Below are 17,688 nucleotides of genomic sequence, written 5' to 3'. Positions count from 1 at the left end.
CTCAGCTCCGCCTGACGGCACGGCGCTGCCCCCCCCCCCCAATCCCCCTCCCGCACCCCCCCCCCGTGTGCGCCCACCCGGCTCTCCCCGCACCTCAAAGCGGAGCGGAATGGGGCACCTGCGGACCTGGGGGGGGGGGTTGGGGTTTAAGGGGGGGGGCCGGGAGGGACCCGCAGCCCCACGGAGCGCCCCTCAGCGCCGGCAGAGGGGTTCGCTCCTCGCGTAGGGGCTCCGCTCAATTTGTCCTCACCCCCACGGCACAGCGCAGAGCCGTTATGGGAGCGGAGCGTCATTCGTTTAAATCGCCCCGAAATCGCCCGCGTATGTGTTCGGCTGTTTCTGTATTTATCCATTTTTTCCCATAAAACTTGTATTAAAACAAAATGTTACTTTTCTTTCTCTCGGGAACTGTATATAGAGACCCTCCCTTTTTGAAATAGACCGCAGGGACTGTCATTAGATCAGATGGCAAGCCTTTATAGAAAGTGTTTTGCATAATTACATACCAAAGCCAGAATAGTCACCCTCACATTTTATGGGTCACAAACCATCAACAATTGGCACATTATTGTCCAAGAAACCCCAGTCCATTCACCGATAGAGAAAACTAGACTGCCTAATCTAGAACTGAAGAAGATTGAAATTTCTTCTAACAAGAACCCAGAGAAGATTATTTTCAAACTGACAACGTGTTTACATATAGTTATAAAGTTCAGAGGACCGGTGGGGAGAGAGAAAGGGTATAAACCACTAAACATGATTAAGAATCGCACAGTGGCCTAATATAGATGGTTCATCAAAAAGGAACAGACTGAAAGCTCCCCCCCCCCCCCCTCCTCCACAGCCCCTCTCCTTTTCAGATCTGTTCCCTTTTCTACCGTTGTGATTCAGTAATTAAGATATTCTTATTTGGACAGACAGCTCCTCTGGTAACTGAATAATATTAGTTCCCTTTGATGTCAAACTTTTGACAGTTATCACACTAGCATTGGGCAATTTAGCACAAATGCCCTCTTTTTTTTTTTTTTAGGGGGAAAAAAAGTCTTTGAAGAAAAGTAATAAGTGTGATCGCTATCAGCAAATGATGTAAATCTCAGTGGACAGGCATCCCTGGGTATAAATTACATTTTGTTGTATATAATGAAGCGAGTTTTGTTTTTACCTCATTCGGTTATCATTGTCCGAAATTAAGGCAATAATCCCACTTCCTTCACACCAATTCACCACAGTCCCTCTCACCTCCCCCCCCCCCCCCCCCCCGCTACGTCCCCCCCCCTCCCCGATTATTTTCTTTTCTTTCACGGGAAAATTGGACGCCTCTCCGAGCCCTCCCCCCGCACCGCTCCCACCCACCCAGCGCAGCGCGGAGCCACCGGCACTGCGGAGCGGGGGAGCGGCGGCGGCTGCGGGCGGAGCGGGGCGGCGGGCCGGGCCCGGCCTCACCTGATCCCTCCTCGGAGCCCCTCCTTTGGGCCCCCACCGAAAGAAATTAACAGGAATAATAATAACACCCGTAGCCCTTCGTGTGTGCCGCTTGGCAGAGCCGGTGTCATAGTAGTAGTAATAATAATAATAACAATAATAATAATAATAGAGCAAGTACTGCCCCGCACAGCCCAGGAGAGGGGCGTGGTGCCCGGCTGGGAATGGGAGAATCGGATCCTGGGAAGAATGGGGAAGGGGGGACTTGGAACACCTCAGCACCGGCTCCTGACTTGAGGAGATGCACTCTCCCAGGGGCTACTCGGTCCTTTTCCCCCTCCGGGAGGTGCCACGAGATTTTGGCTGTGACTTGAGGGATGAGCCCCCACCTGGGCTGCCCCCAGACCCGGTGCGGTGCGGTGCCGGGGTACGGGAGTTATTTATTCTGCTTTTTTTTTTTCTGCTTTTTCCTCTCAACTTTGCTCGAAGGGAGGAGGGAGGGGGAGGGGAGGAAGGCAGCTCTCGCCAGGTTTCCCTTATCGCGAGATCTGGGCAATTAAAATAAAAATAAAATGCAATGAAATCCACCCACGCTTCAGCTCCTGGTGGGGTTGGATTTGAGGTGCGCACAGCCCCCCACCCCCCACCCCATCCGAGGCTGCAATGCCCCCGCTATCCGTACGACCCCCGGGGGGCAGCTCGGTGGGAGCAGTGCCACCCCTCCTCCGCACCCCCGGACCCCCCAGCAGCCCTCCCGCATCCCCACGCACCGGCACCGCAAGAAGCCGCCCCCCGGAGGGTGGGGGGATGAAACTCAACCATGACCCCCCCCCCCCCCCCCCAGCCCTGATCCGGGTTGCTGGGGCGGGGGGGGGGCAAAGTCCGTGGGCCCTTCCCGGTGCGCAAATCCCGCGGCCCTGCGCAGCCCTCCCTTCCCTCCCCGCCTAATTAGCGGCCGCGGGGAGCGCGCCGCTTCATTTAAATGCTTTTGGAGACACTGTGATGGCGATGGAGATGTCTGCGGCTGCAGACGGGTTATGTTATTTTGGGGCTCACGTTTCGGGCGGAGAAGGGGGAAGCCGCGGAGGATGCGATTTTCAAAGCGGTTACGCGGCCCCCAGCATCACCCCCAGGGAAGCGGGCAGGCTTTTCTGGAAACTTTGGTCCCAGAGGGTATCCTCGTGTTGTGTAACATTTTCCGAGGATTTTCATTACACGGTCAGGCAAAGGTAACACAATCATAGAGGGGAAAGTTTCCTTCCGTGGCCTTTCCCTGAGGCTGGCTGGGGCAGGGGGGCTACCCGAGGAGAGGGGATGGTAACCGGGGGCGGGAGGGGGGGGGGGGGGACGGGACATGACGACGACACGAGGGCCGAGGTCCCACTGCACTTTTGTACCGTAAAAATAAACCAGCGCCCGCCGCTGCCTCCGCATCCTCCGAGCGAATAAAGCGCGGAAAGTCCGCGCAGAGCCGGGTTCCCTCAGGACCCCATCCCCGAGCGGAGGTTTTAGAGCCGGGGGGGGGGGGGGGTGGGGATAAGGGGGGGAAAGATCGCTTTCAGCCTTGCAACAGGTATGCGAGTCTTCTGCCTTTCTCTTCTCTAAGGAGAAGTGGTTGTTTTCCAAAGAAGCGTCATGCAGAGGGATCGATTGTTTCACAAAAATAAAAGGGGGGAGAAAATGTATTTGCGTCTCGATATTTCAAGGATAAAGGGACTTGAGAAGAGCAGTGTAAGACACAGGTTGAGCTTTGGAGAGAGCTGGCAGCCAAGGAGCTTCAAATGGAGTCCTTGAGCGGCTCGGAGTGAAAGTGTGGAAACTTCCCCAAAGGTCACCTTTGGAGCAGCGGAGAAACTTCTCTCCCGAGTGCACATTTCAGTGGGGTGAGAGCTCCGAGCTCTGCCTCGGGTGGGTGCAGACTGATAGAAGGAGCCAGGGGAGAACGTGCCCGGCCCGTGGGCGCCCCGCAGCCCGCTGCCACCGCCCCGCTCCTGCAGGGAAGATACGGGGACTGGAAAAAAAGGAGGAAAAGAGAACAGCGCTGGGAGACGAGACGAGAAAAAATATTACATACAGAGAAAAGAAACCTATTCCGACCCTGTTTGGCAGACGGGCTTTCCGTCGTTTCTTTCCCTTTTTCTTATTCCAACTCGTTTTCAAACCACCGTAGACCCCAGCAGATAAGAACACGGCGGGCGGTGTCTCTGTTCCCCGTCGGCAGAGAACGGCTCCCGCAACCCGCAGCCTCAGGCGGCCCCGTCCCGTCCTCCGGAGCGGGATTTGGGGGCACACGGAACGCTGCGGGAGCGAACCCTCCTCACATGTAATCACCGTCATTAATTCCTTCATAATAATTCATTAGAGAGGAGCATTAATTACTGCCTTTGCGAGTTTTTTCGAGTTGCGGGCGAACCCGGGGAGGGACAGGGGGAAGCGGCGATGTCCCACCCGCCCCGGGCGCTGAAGGGGACGGGTTCGCCAACGAAGTGGCTTTGATCCCACGAAAATAACCAACCTTACCCTCCCTTGGTTTATTTCCTACTTTTTTTCTTTTCTTTTCTCCTTCTCCTCCCTTCCCCCCCTCCCCAATTTAATGCCTATTAGCCCGCAGGTAATAAATTAATAAGGTGGACGAGAGGAAATGGCCCACGTTTATTTTGGCAGTGCTCCTGTGCCTTGCTGGCAGAGCTGAGTGCTGTACTGCGATCACTTCGGCCTTAAAAAGCAGCGCAGGGGCGAGAGCTGCGCTCCGAAGGCCTCTAGAAATGGAAAAGAAAAGAAAAGAAAAAAAGTAGATGCTCCCCTTTCCCAGCTGGATGTTGGGGATCGTTTAAATATCCCTTTTTCCCTTTGAGGGTCCGCGATCAAAGCGGTGCCAATGACACCGGGCGGTTTTAGGGGGAGAAGCGGTGGGGTCGGGGTGGGGACGGCGCCCACCGAACGCGGCACCGAACGGACTCCGAGCGAAGGAGGCGAACGATAACGTTCATTCATCTTTTTTTTCCAAAGCTGATTTATAGCAATCGACAGGTTAAAGCGTCATCTGACTTCATTACTTTTAAAAGCTGTCTATTTCAGAACTGTCACTTTTCATCACTTAAACCGAATAAAACGGTGGGAGAAATGAATTGAGAGAGACTCGGAGATCGCGTTTGTAATTCTTTGTCTCCGCGTTACCGTTCCTAATGACCCGACCTGCGCTGGGAGCCCGTGTGCCCAACGCCAGCATTAAAAACAATCAGAAAAAAACCCAAATCAACCCGCGGGGCTCCAAAAGTTGCAGAAAAGGTGATAAAGTGTCGGGGGACGGAGGGAGAGGAGGGTGAAGGCGCTGCGTGTGTCCGTGCGCGGATAGCACTCCGTGCCTCACTGCTCTCCGCACCTTCCCCGATCGCGGCTGTTCGAAACGTGGAAAAAATACAGCAAAATAGGAAGAGATGCCCCGGGTCCCTTCAGTTCGCTCAGCACTTTTGCCCTATTCTATGAAGGCGTTATTTCTTTCTCAACTCAGGCGATCGTTTGGGAGCAGGTAGAGAAATCGTGCAGGTATTGCAGGGAAAGAACAGACCCAGGAAATATTGGAATGTATTTTTTTTTCTATTTTAGGGACTCCGAGACGTTGAAAATCTCAATCCCAGTAGCGCAGTGCGAAAGGAGAGCACTCGCGGCGCTCAGGGACTCCTCCGACCGCGCACCGACCCGCGGTTCGGGTTTGGTGCTGTGCTGGGAAAGCACCTTTGGAGGAGTTCTGAGGATGCGTTCAGGGTTTCGTGGTGTTTTTAGATCCAAAGTACCTCCAACACCGCGCGGTTATTAATAAACCCACAGTCGGAGCGCAGCGGCAACTGTGCGCTTTCAGGGGCCAAAGCAGTGGGAGAGGAGGAATTATTTTAAACAAACGACACAGGTTGTTCCTCTGCGTTTGCTTTCCCTTAATGCCGTGGGCGTGATCGCTGGAATAATGGTGGCCCCGATAAGAACGGAGTAGAGGTGCCCGAAGCGCCCCGGGTGGGAGCCGAGCTCCGCGCTGCTCGGGCCGGGCTGAGCAGTCCGGCTAAGAAATGGGCGCGGGGGTAAAATAAAAGGGAGGATCCTAACGGCAGGACAGCGGAAAATCCGCGGCTGCGGGAAAAGAGTGACACACATTTTGGCGAGGTGTTCCCGGGCCGTCGAATTAAAAATAAATAACAATAATAATAATGAATAATAAAACAGAGGTGTGAATGATGGTTACGATGAGAGCGACCGGAGGTGGGAGCCGCTCCCGCTCCGCGCCCGCGCAGCCCCGCGCTGCAGCCCCGCTCCGCTCCGCTCCGCGCCGCCAGCAGCGTCCGCCCCCGGGCGCCACCTCGCTGCGCTCTGCGTCACTGCAGCCCCGCGGCGGCGGGGAGCGGCTGCGGGGCCGCGCAGCGCCCGGCGCGCACCTGCGGGAAAGGCAAAACCTCGGGTACGGTTTCACGGCCCGCGGGGTAACACAAGCTCCGTGTTTTGCGGAAGCTGTAAAAAATAACAGATAGTTTTTCTCGCCCTCCCCGTAAAACCTTTTCTTTTTCTTTCTCTCTCTCTCTCTCCCTCCTCCCTTCCCCCCCCCCCACCCCCCCCCTTTTTTTTTTCTTTCCCCTTTCAGGGAGGTTGAACTCCGAAGTGTCCCGTAACACAAACAGCTACAACCGCCCTGGGTGTTCCGCACAAATGGGGAAAAAAAAAAACCAAAACAAAACAACGAAGGATCCATTTCCACGGCTATGACAGAGGCGCGCAGGCAGCGCCCGCCGTCATTTCTGCACTGGAAAATGAAATAGCGCTGAACCACTTCGGTTTGGTTCCTCGAATGGCACTGAGAGGGCAGAGCCGTTTCTGCAGCCGCACGGAAATCGTGTAACTGTGACATTATCCTGAATCCCTTCATGTCATTAAACCCTTTGTACTCCGCAGTAAAACAAAAATAAATGCTGGATAAATATATACGTGCGTCTATCAGCCTGAACTGAGGCACTTCGAAATTCCCGCATCGCTCGGGGGAATAAAAAGAGAGAATGAGCGAAGAAATAAATTAAATAATAATAATAATAAAGTCTCGAAACACTGTCAGTACTACGAAGAGCCTCGGGAAAAAAATTATTATTAAAAAAAAAAAAAAAAGGAAGAAAAAAGAAAAGAGGATCCCCCCCCGAGCTGAGCGTGGCGAGAGCAGCGCACGCTGCGGGGCTGAGCGCGGGGCTGGGCCGCGTCCTGCTGCGCTCGGGGCCGGGGATGCGGGGTCGGGGGCTGCCATGGGGTGGTTTCTCCCTCCCGCTTACAGAGCTCTCCTGCCCAGCAGCGCGCACGGCAGTTGTTTAGCACGGGGAGTGCTGTTAAGTATTGATTAAGAGCATCCACATGTTATTCCGAGAATATAAAGAGCTATTAAGAGCCATTTGACTTTACCAGAAAGTAGCGAATATTAGTTAATGAGTAACGGGGGAAGTACAAACGCACGCAGCGGCCGGGCCCCCGCCCGGGGTGAGCGCGATTGGATTCTTTCAAAGAAAGCAGAAGAAGAGAGGGGGGAAAATCGCTCTATTTTTTAATTCCAGCGAGAATTTCTACCGGGCACAATCTAAGCCAACAGCTGCGACAGGTGGAAGGGAGATAATTGGGCAAAGGATGCTTCGGCCAATTCGCGTTACGGGGAGATAGCAGCCCGGTGCCGGGGGTGCTGTGGGGCGACGGGGGGAAGCGGCAAAACCCCGATCAGAATTATAGACAGAGGGAAAAGGCGGAGGGGAACAACCCCGAGGAGATCCCCATTGCCCGGTGCGGGCGGAGGGTCCCGAGAGCCGCAAAGTTCCCCCTTCGTCCCTCTGCCCCTTCGCTTTGAGGTTCAGAAAAGGGCGTTTCTCGGAGACAACTTAATGCCCGGAGTCCTTTTCTTTTAAACTGCTTTTATTGCTATTGCACTTCCTACCGCAAGATGCAGAGCAAGTCAGCGGAGTTTGTATTACAACTATGTCATAATGTTTCACTGATGCAAAACATGTAGCCAGAGGGGGTTGCTAATGATTCCTGGATTAGAGAGAGGGAGAGCGAGAAGTGAGAAAAAGAAAACCTGGATTCTTTTTCTTTTTCTTTTTTTTTTTTTTCTTTTTTCTTTTTTTTTTCCCCCTTTTTTAAAGCTACGTAAACCCTCCCCGTGAATATCCGGCACTCGCAACATCTCAGCACCTCGCACAGACACGCGGCTCTGCCACGAGCCTTTTAAACACCACAAACGTTTTGCGTATTCCACCTATTAATTATGTTCAGATCCTTATTCATTTCAGGAGGCTCTTCCTTAGAGGACGCCAAACTTTGGGTGTGGGATCCCGTGGGAAGCGGAGCTTTCCCTTCGGGATGGAGACCGATGCGAAGCTGCCATGCTGTCATCAGAATAAAACGCTTCCCCTGTCCCAGAGCCACGCACACCGTGCGGGCAGCTGCTCCGGGCTGGGAACGGGGCGACTGGGGGGTGGCGGGGGGGAGGGATCTTCCTGAGATGCAGAGGAGCACATTGCAGAGGTGCCCCGGGCCTTTCCTCGCCCTCCTCCTGCGCTGGACTCTGGGCCCACTCGGCCCCAGGATGTTGGGAAGGTTTGGGAAGAGGGTTATCACCCAAAGGGCACCTGCGCAGAGCAGGGAGGGATGGGGGAGTTTCGGGTCTCCCGGCCCTTCCCGTTCTATCCGGTGAAAATGCAGTTGGAAAAAAAAATCGCCCCCTCCCCCACCAGTCTATAACAAGAAAAAATATATATCATTATTATTATCATTGTTTTCTTTTGAAACGCATGTGGGGAGCAGCCGTGCGGCCCGTGTCAGAGCAGAGGGACCGGGCCATCGCCACCGCCCTGTCCCCGTACTCTCTGCTGGGCCGGGTACAGCTCTGCCACGGTGCGGTGCCCTCAGCCGTCTTCATCCTTTTCCCATCCCGAGGCAGTTCCCTCTGGCTCCTTACTGGTTTCCCCAATCCCTGCCTCCTCGTCCCGGCCCGGAGAGGACAGAGGAAGGTTCGTACGGGTAAAGACACTGGGAAGCACCGCGGTCAGGTAGGACCAAAGGCCCTGGAGCATCCCCAGGGAGAAAAGGGCTGGAGCCAGTGCTGAGCTTTACACCCAAATCCCTCCTGTGCGGGCAGCCCCCAGCCCTGCTCTCCTCCCTCCCCCTCCGGCTTTTTTTCTTTTATCTCCAGATCTCGCTCAGAGGAGATGAAAAATAAAAAGTTTCAAATGTGACCTAGTTCCATCTCCCCCTCCCTTCCCCCTTCCCTTTAGATATTCACGTCATCTATTAAGTGGGGGGGAGGGGGGGAGGAGGGAGAAGCTAAATTTACGAGGTCTGGTGGGTTCTGGAGTCTGGGTGCTGGGAAACAGGTGTTGGCAGTTCGCTAGAGTGTCAGTCAACTTTTGGAGATGAAGTCATTAGGGAGGTAGTCTCCTCGGAACAATCTGGTGGTTGCAGTCGGAGTTAATTTATACTGAAAAAAAAAAAAGAGAGAGAGAGAGGGAAAAAAAAAAAAAAAAGAAAAAAGAAAAGAAAGAAAGGGGAAAAAAAAAAAAAAAAAGCTTGCAGAAATACCGAAAGAGACAAACATAACGAGAACAGATTCACACTCCTACAGATTCTGCCACTTGGAAGTCACAGCCTGAGAAAAATAGCCGGCTATGGCGGAGCGGGAGGGGCTGCGGGCGGCTCCGGCCGGGGCAGCGGGGCCGGGGGGACAGACCGAGAGCCGAAAGCCGAGAGCCGAGAGCCGGCCCTGGCCGAGAGGGGTCCCGCCCCGTCCCACCGTCTCGGTTCCAGAGGCGACCGGAGGCGACAACTGTCCGGGAGGCGGCTGGCCGGGGTCACCTCCTCCCGCCGCCCCCAATCCCCCCCCCACCCCTGCCCCATCCACCGGGGCTGGAAATTGTCAGTGACCCTGAACTGTTTCTCGGCTGCGTTTGAAAAGGCAGGCGATCCGCGGGCCGAAACAAAAGGTTTCGTGTGCACAAATACAATCTCCTCGGGGCCTAAGCAGCGCTCCGGTGCCGTATGGCCGCGGCCGCTCCGCTCCCTCCGCCGGGGAAGGGACGGCCGAGGGGGGGGGGGGGGGGAGCGGCCGCCGAGGCGTGGTCTGGCGCTGCCCGTCAGCGCCGCTTCAAAGCGGGGGAAGCACCGCTGCTCGGCTCCCATCGCCCACCCCCCCCCTTTTGGAGTTCGGTGACAAATCACCTCCGTTGTACCAACCACTTGTTTCTTTTGGTATCGCGGGGAAAGATTTCATTAATGCTCCTCCGGCCGCCCTCCCCCCTTCCCCTCCCTCCGAATCTATTCTCTCGTTCCGAGTGTGTCTTCTAATCATAATTAAAATCGTCTCATATACATCGGCGTCTCTCGTGCGCATATTGAATTGCAGGTGACCGGACGGAATGTTATTTCACTCGAGTCGCTCATTTTTACATTTCCACCAAAAAAGAAAGAAAGAAAGAAAAGAAAGAAAAGATTCCCCCCCCCCCCCAGGCCCTCAGCCCCCCTCGGCCGCAGATAAGGCGGATTGTGAATATCGATAGGGAGGAAAGAGGCAATAGTCGCAATCGATCGCTTAACAGGCGGCCGTCATGCATCACGTTCAATTCCACGGCAGCCCGGCACTCCACTTAATATAATTAAGATTAAAACTCAAGTGGTGAAGGAGGGAGCGCCCATCGATGGCTTCGCGAGGACAGCAGCCGCCATCCGGGCGGGGGTCACCTATAGTGCCGAGACGTCCCCCTCTGTCCCACACGGAGCGCCCATAGGTGCGGGCTGCGCGGGTGCGGAGGTGCGGCTCTGACCCTGGGCGGAACGTCACCCCCAGGGCTCTTTCCCCCCTCCCTTTTTTTGTCCTTCTCCTTAAGAGCCGTTATTTACAGTCTCATAATTAAGCCAATATGACGGGTTTGAACCAGAAATCCAGCCCCGCTCGCTGTGCGGAGAAAGGGGACTGAAGCCATGTTTATTGTCTATCATTTCAAGGGGTTAATTTACGCGCTATTATCGTTTCTGTGCGGCTGAGGCCACAAACGAAGCATAAATCGAGGTGCCGGGGTTCCGTTCCGGGCAGTGTGACAGGCAGAGTGCACGGAGAGGGCTGGGAGCAGCCGCGCACGGGGGGTCTCCTCCAGCATTACGCTCATTTGGGGGTAACCATTCGTGGGTATTTTTCTTTTTCTTTCTTTTTTTTTTTTTAAATTTCCTCCCCCCCCTTTTTTAATGATATATTTTTTTAACAGCGATGCTTTGTTCAGTTTATTTCCCGACACCCTTTTCCCACTCGACTCTGTTGACCCCCCCGGGCGCAAACAGCGAACCTACAGCGGCACAGGGCCGGACAGAGCCCTCCCAGCGCTGCGCTCCGCCGGGCGGCCCCGTGCGTAACGCTGCGCCGATGGTCGCGTCGGAGCGGCTCGGAACGATCTGAGCCGGAGGAATATTAATCAAATCAATCAGGGTTGACAAATGAGAAATATTGGAGGGAAGGTGGTAATTTACAACTTTGTTATTAGTTAAGAATCTCCCGCCTTGTAAGAGTAATTAATAACTCCTGGATGGGAACGATTTGGAGAAGGGAAGACGACAGCGCCTTGAGATGAAGCAGGAGAGAGGGAGAGGGGCTGGGAAGTGAACTGCGCCGCCGCGAAAGAGAAATTGCAAATGATTTTTTAAAAGACGTCTGCGGGGGCATTATACATATAATATGGATGTAATGTATACACCCCTGTAAACATGGCATATTCAGAGGGAGGGCGAGAGAGAGAGGAAGAGCAGACGGGAAATAAGTACTGAAAAATAAATCAAAACATCGATTCTTGCGGTCGCATCTCCCATCCAGAGATGAGACGCGGCGCTGGATTTCAAAGTACTTCAAAGAAATTATAGCCAATATGCAAAAGTGCGAACTGGAAAGCAGAGGAGGGGCTCCGAGCTGCTCCCAGAGATGGGTTTTCCCCCTCTCTCGTTCAGCCCCGCGCTCTCTCCGCAATGGCTGATAAATGTGAAGACCCCAAACACCCGCTCAGATGGGAAAACTCAATTGTCTGTAATGTTTATAGTGTTAACCCTACTTATCTGCGGAACGCTCCCCTCCCCATCCCTCCCTTTTCTCTTTCCATAGCCGCACATTGATTATTAGACTGTATCCCCCCCCCCCTCCTCCACGACCCCACCCTCCACAACTGACCAAAATAATGACTTGTTGGAAAACTATAAATCATTTTCGTGTTCGAGTCCCTGAAGACTCTATGTAAGTAAATAGGCTTACTGTGAAACAATGCACAGATCCGAGTCCTTCTCCGGATTGCTTCCAACTGCTGCCATCTCCAAAACTTTTATTTACAAGAGAAGAAGAAGGGGAAAAAAAAAAAAAAAAACTTTGGCAAACTTTATCTCTTCTTTATTATAAGCTTCAGCCTCGCCTTGGTAAGCCCCAGCCTGCTCTACAAAAGGTGGCTAGAGATTGAGATTTATTGGTTTCCAAATGAAAAGATTCATTCGATATAAGAGGTTAACTCAAAGTTCCTTAAACCGTGACTAGCATTGGCAAGGAGCTCTGCCTACTCAGCACAAAGGCAGTTCAAAGAAACCTTTAAAAATACACACAGATATACATACACACAAACACACTCTCACACTTTAGCCTCAACTGCAATTTTCTTTTCATTTTTGTTTCTTTCTGCCATTACAAAGCCCTGAGCCCCTTTGTAGGTAGCTGGAGGGTTCTTTTTTTTTTTTTCTCTTTTTTTTTTTTTCCTTTTTTTTTTTTCCCCGAGCTGAACTTTGCCATTTTGGTGTTGACCAACCCCCCCTTTTCTTTGGCGGCCACTGAATGAAAAGGCTCCAAGAAAAAAAAAAAAAGATTAAGAAGTAAACGGGGTAAGGGGAAAAAAAAAATCCTTGTAATTTATAGCGAGCAGAGCACCGTTTTTAAAAATAATCATCATCGTGCAAACCCCATAGAAAAACCCCAAATGGGACAAAGAAATGGGGAGGTCAGGCGAGGTGAGGGACGCGCAGAAAGGCAGCGATGCTGCACCGTGCTGCGCTGCGCCGAGCGGGGCTGTCCCGGAGCCCGGGGCTGTGCGTGGGGTTGGCCGTGGGGCCGTGCGGGGCCGCCCGGAGCCGCACACGGAGCGGAGGGCTCCGTCCTGGGTGTGCAGGCTGAGCTATGGAGATGGTAATGAGGGAAAATTAACCCGGCCGTTTGTTACATTGCAGGGAGATCAATGCCTGACCCAGGGCTGAGGGATAGCTTACTTCTGGGGGAAAGATATGAGATAATCGCTCTGAAACACGCTGGTGGCGAAGACAAACAGGGAGCAATTTGAATCTCGCGTTTCATCCTAATAACAACAATAAGAAAAAGAATCAGAATAATCCTCAAGCAGGAGCCTGCGGGCTGCGGGGGGCCGGGGGGGCGCAGCCGGCCGGGATCCCCCATCCCCCGGAGCTGGGCGGGCGGGTCGGGGCTGTTGGTAGGGCTGGGAGTGGGGTATTGGGGCAGGGATGGAGCTTTGAGGGCTGGGAGCAGCCGGCCCGGCCGGGATGTCATATTATCAGCAAAACCTCGAAATAAAACGTGAGAAGATGAAGGGGTTGGACGGATTCATCCGGAGGAGAGAGGGAGAGAGCTGCTGTCTTAAAAGCAGCCAGCGGAGCTACTGAAATCTTTGGGTACTTTGTTATTATTATTTATTTTTTTTTAACTAAGACATCAGTAAACCCGCAAAACTGGAAATAGTGACAGTGCAAAATGAATCGGCCGCCCATAAAGAGAAAAGGAAACGCAAAATCCGAGCGGGGAGGGGGGCGGCTATCAGGCGTGGAGCATCATAAAACGAATCGCTGTTAGGAAGCCGAGGAAGGTAGCAGAGCTCTGCCCGGGTTCCCGCAGACAACGCGGGCAGCGGGACGGGCTCTGACCTCCTCCTATTGTCCGAGCTGCCGTTGGCTGCAGGGAGGGAGAGATGGAGTCGGAGCTGAGCAACATCCAGCGAAGTTTGCTGGGTGCAGCCCTTCCATTCGCTCCTTTGAGCTCAATTCGGAGTTGGTGTAAAAACCGCCTGGATGTCCGATGCCTCTTTTAAGGCTTTTTCTTTAAGTCAGCTCATAATAATAATAATAATAATAATAATAATAAAAAACCCGGAGGTTTTATTATCACCCTTATTTTTTATTATTATTACTATTATTTCAATTTTCTTTCTTTCTTTCTTTCTCTCTCTCTCTCTCTCTCTTTCTTTCTTTCTTTCTTTCTTTCTTTCTTTCTTTCTTTTTTTCCTTCTTTCCTTCTTTCTTTTTCTTTAGGCAAAGCTCAACTGTCAGCAAGAGCAGGAAATTTTAGGTCAATGTACGCTTAATTCCCAGGGGTGGTTAATTAGTAATGTTGCAGGAGTAAAGGCAGAAACTTGTTGGCTGAGATTAGGTTATGGAGGCAGGAAAACCTGCCGGTGGGCTCCATTGCATCCACAACCGGGGACGACTTTTCTCGTCCCGAAAAATAAAGCTGTCACACACAGCAGCGGTCCCTGAACCCTCGTACGTGAGAGGGGGCCGACCCCGCGGCGTGGCAAGGGCACAGGAAAGCATAATGGCGTGTGGGGAGATGGGACTTAACGTGAGCAAACAGTCCGTGATGAAGGTTAGGGAGCGGCTGGGGAAGCCGCTGTCACAATTTGGACTCTCCTGACAGGAGGACGGGAGGATGGCAGGGTCGCCTGCAGGTTGTGGGGGGCGGAGGGTAAAGTTTGAACTCCAATATCTGACCAGCAGAAGTATTCACCGTTATAGAGAAAATGACGTCGGGAAGAATCAATCGGGGGTGGTGGTGGTGGTGGTGGTGGCGGTGGTGTGGGGGGGGGAATCAAACCGCGAAACGGCCCCGATAGCCCGAAAAGGAACAAACGGGAAAGGCACAGAAAAAGGGAGAGAAAGGGATTCTGCGGTGCCGGGATGTTCCGAAGAGAATAAATGCCAGCTGGGAAATCGGAGAAGCGACTGCACAGCCTGTCTGGTCAGGGGAGCGGGGCTGAAAAACTGCAGCTGGAGCAGAGCTGCCCGTGGCTGCCTGCTTCTCCGCTTCGGTTTTGTGATATAGATCTGTTTTAGCAACAAGTATCCCGGGATCGAAACCGATTCCTATTGGAGTTTCTTGGAATTTATCCCAAGAGCGATATAGTTCTAACTGTACGTTGCTTAAAACACCGTTTCTGGAACGGTGCGAAACAAATCGAAGTCCCGCAGCGTCCCGGGGGTTCCCCCCCCCCCCCCCCCCCCGCCCGCCCAGCAGTGCTCTCTGACGCTCAGATCCCCTCCGCACCCCCGGATCGGTTCGAGGATGTGCAGCCTCAGCGTCAACCTGAACGTTGATAATCCGTTAGAACTGATTTTAGGAGCTCTTCTGGTGGGGTGGGGTGGGACGGTGGGGGAAAAAAAGGAAGAAGAACCAAATAACTGCCCAACTTCTGCCGTGCGCCCTCAAGCAAGAAAGGTTTCGAGATCTGCTTTTAACCCCAAAGCCCCACTGCTCCTGTCCGGCTAAGGGCACGGCTGGGTGGCTGTGCGCAGCCTTTGGATGGAGATGGAAGGGCCTCCAAAGTTGGTGTACATCTCTATTTCTCTCATTCCCCCTCAGAAGCTCAGCCAGCAGCACCCCGAGCCGATCCGCCACAACCAACCTCACAGAGCTCCCTTTCTTATTTTTTCTCCCCCCCCAATTAACAGCAATATATTTTCATCATTAGAGGCCTCGGCTATAAATATCTGTCTATTTCAAAGGGAGAAAAAAAAAAGAAAAAGAAAAAGAAAAAAAAGAAAAAGCCAAGGCAGGAGGACGGCTGCCTCCCCCCGCACCCCCCCCCCGGCACACCCCCACTTCTCGGGGCTGAAATGAGCACGGAAACTCCGCACCGCAGAGAAAGTGCGATGGGGCAGAGGCAGATCGGCTTCATTAGTCCCTGGGCCGGGGACGCAGCAATCAAAGGAGCCCAACTGCATCTCTGCAGATCATTTCGGCGCTTCACAGAGCGATTCAGGCTGGAAATCTGTAAAACCCACGCCAACCTTTCTCCTCTCGCTACTAGGCACCCTTTGACACGGCTGTATTGAAGTCGGGGCTGGAAGGTCCTTGGAGGTCTCCGAGTGTGACAGTACTTAGAATAGCGGGTAGATGGCACAATTTTCTAACATTTAGAGAGAAGAACCCACGCTGGGAGCAATAAGTCCATTTAAAAGCCCTTTATTTAAAAGGAACAAAGATAACTGACAAACAAAGTACAGAGACATCTCAATGAAATTTCTGGAGGAGAATAAAAAACCCTCCGAAAAAGAAAAAAAAAAAAAGAAAAAAAAAAGAAAAAAAAAAAGGAAAACGCAACTTCTCGGCTTTATTTATTGTCATTTTAAGTACAACACCGAAATTAAATGAAATGAAATTCAACTGTATACGTCTCTAACAAGCCAGCATTGCTCCTGGATGCTTAAATCGGAGATCCGGGAGGGTAAACTAGAAGCAGCTATTGGAGAGGAAGGAAATTCAGAAACAGGGTTAACGTTTCAGCACGAGCACCGCTCGCATCCCCGTTGTTTAAAGGACTCCATCACATCAGCACATGCATTTTTTTTCCAAGACGAATCGCAGAAAGATGTGGTCAAGGAGGGGGGGGTGAAGGGGGGGGCGTTAGGTTGGGGGGAGGGAAAGAGCTGAGGTTGGGAGATACTTTCTAGGAAAGGGAAATAATCTGAAGGGCGCGATGTGGCCGCATTTCAGTAATTTTTTTTTTTTTTTTTTTTTTACAGTGCTTGAATCCAACAATGAATGGTGGTTCCTTCTGAGTTCACTCCTTTTATCCGCATCCACGCTAATGGGAAGGGTTCAAAGCAGGGGCTGGGAAAAAGGGGAGCGGTGTCAGCGGGAGCGCAGCATCTCTCCGGGCGGTGCCTCCGCGTTTGGGGAGCGACACGAGGACGTTCGGGGGGCGAATCTCCCCCTTCATCGTCATCCACCTTACGCTCCGAAACTCGACGAGTTTTGAGACCTACCATACGTCTCGTCGATGTTTTGGGGCTGAAATGGGGGAAATACGGGAAGAGGAGAGGGGAGATGCGGAGAAATGGGGCACTGATCCGCTCTGCCCGAGCCTGTGAGCTTCCCCTACCAATAACGCTCCCCAGGCAGAGATACACGCACCGACCGCGTCGGAAAGGGGGGGATAAAAAGGAGGGCGGAAGGGAAAAAAAGAAAAAAAAAAAAAAGAAAAAGAACAAGCGAAAAATAATAATAGAGGAAAGGCAATAGGCGGTGTGTTCTCTCGAATCTGTGGTGCTGTAAAGAAATCAGGTTCCGTACAAATGGTTGTATTTGGATGGGTGCTTTTCCGACTTATTTGTTGAGTAAATCTCCCTCACTGCACTGAAGGCGAATCCCTGTTGATAAATCCATCATTACCGTTTGGGTACGGGGAGACAGCCGCGCCGCTGAATTTATCTTACATTTGTAGCGCTTTAATAGACATTTATTAAATGCTTTTAGAGAGAGACATGGGGCGCCTGATTACATCCTAGTTATAGACAGAACATAAAGACACACGTTAACAGCAATTTACAAGGAGGGAGGGGGGAAAAAAAGGAATAAAGAAAAGAAAACAAAGAAAAGGCGAAGTTTGGGAACGGAGCTACTGGAGGCGGTCATGGGGCGCATCTCGGCAGCCACACCGAAGAGCAGATTTTGGTGCTGCGTTGCTCGGAATACTGACCGTGGCCTACGCGCTACGCGTGTGCGTGCGGCCATGGAGCTGCGGCGGTGCGGCACACGCGCGGATCTGCGCGCACGGACCGAGCAGCGCTGCCCGCACCGCTCCGTTCCGACCGGCGGCAGCAGAATGCAGAGAGCGCCCGCGACGGATTCATCACCCTCTTTCACACTCGCCCTCCACCCCCGCCCCCCCGCCGGCTTTTAACTCTAATTTCAATCTTCTTCAACTGGAGAATCTCCAGGGACCCTGGCAAACTTGTGTAAAATAGTTAAACCGAGCGTGTTTCAAAGAGGATCGCTGAGTTCCTCTTCCTGCCTTAATAAACCGAAAGGCCCGGTTCAAAGACAACACGCTGGAATCAAAATTCAGGCTATCTCCCGGCTCGCACGGCGCCAGCGGGCTCGGAGCAGCGCAGCGTTCCGTGCGTTGGTGGGCACGTAGTGACAAACCCTTCGCCCTGCTTTTTGTGCGCGTGGAAATCCTT

The 17,688-nt window shown here is 52.8% G+C and overlaps 1 long non-coding RNA gene across 1 annotated transcript; it reads left to right on the top strand.

Annotated features, from left to right (window-relative positions):
• The first annotated feature begins 13,941 nt into the window (after nt 1–13,941).
• Nucleotides 13,942–16,284, top strand: LOC101748621. The gene is made up of 2 exons (XR_005862684.2): nt 13,942–14,092; nt 16,249–16,284. It is a non-coding gene; the product is annotated as an uncharacterized LOC101748621 (long non-coding RNA).
• Nucleotides 16,285–17,688: the final 1,404 nt, after the last annotated feature.

This window comes from Gallus gallus, chromosome 10 (assembly GCF_016699485.2).
Source record: "Gallus gallus isolate bGalGal1 chromosome 10, bGalGal1.mat.broiler.GRCg7b, whole genome shotgun sequence".
Lineage (NCBI taxonomy): Eukaryota > Metazoa > Chordata > Aves > Galliformes > Phasianidae > Gallus > Gallus gallus.
This window is presented reverse-complemented; position numbering and strand designations above follow the sequence as displayed.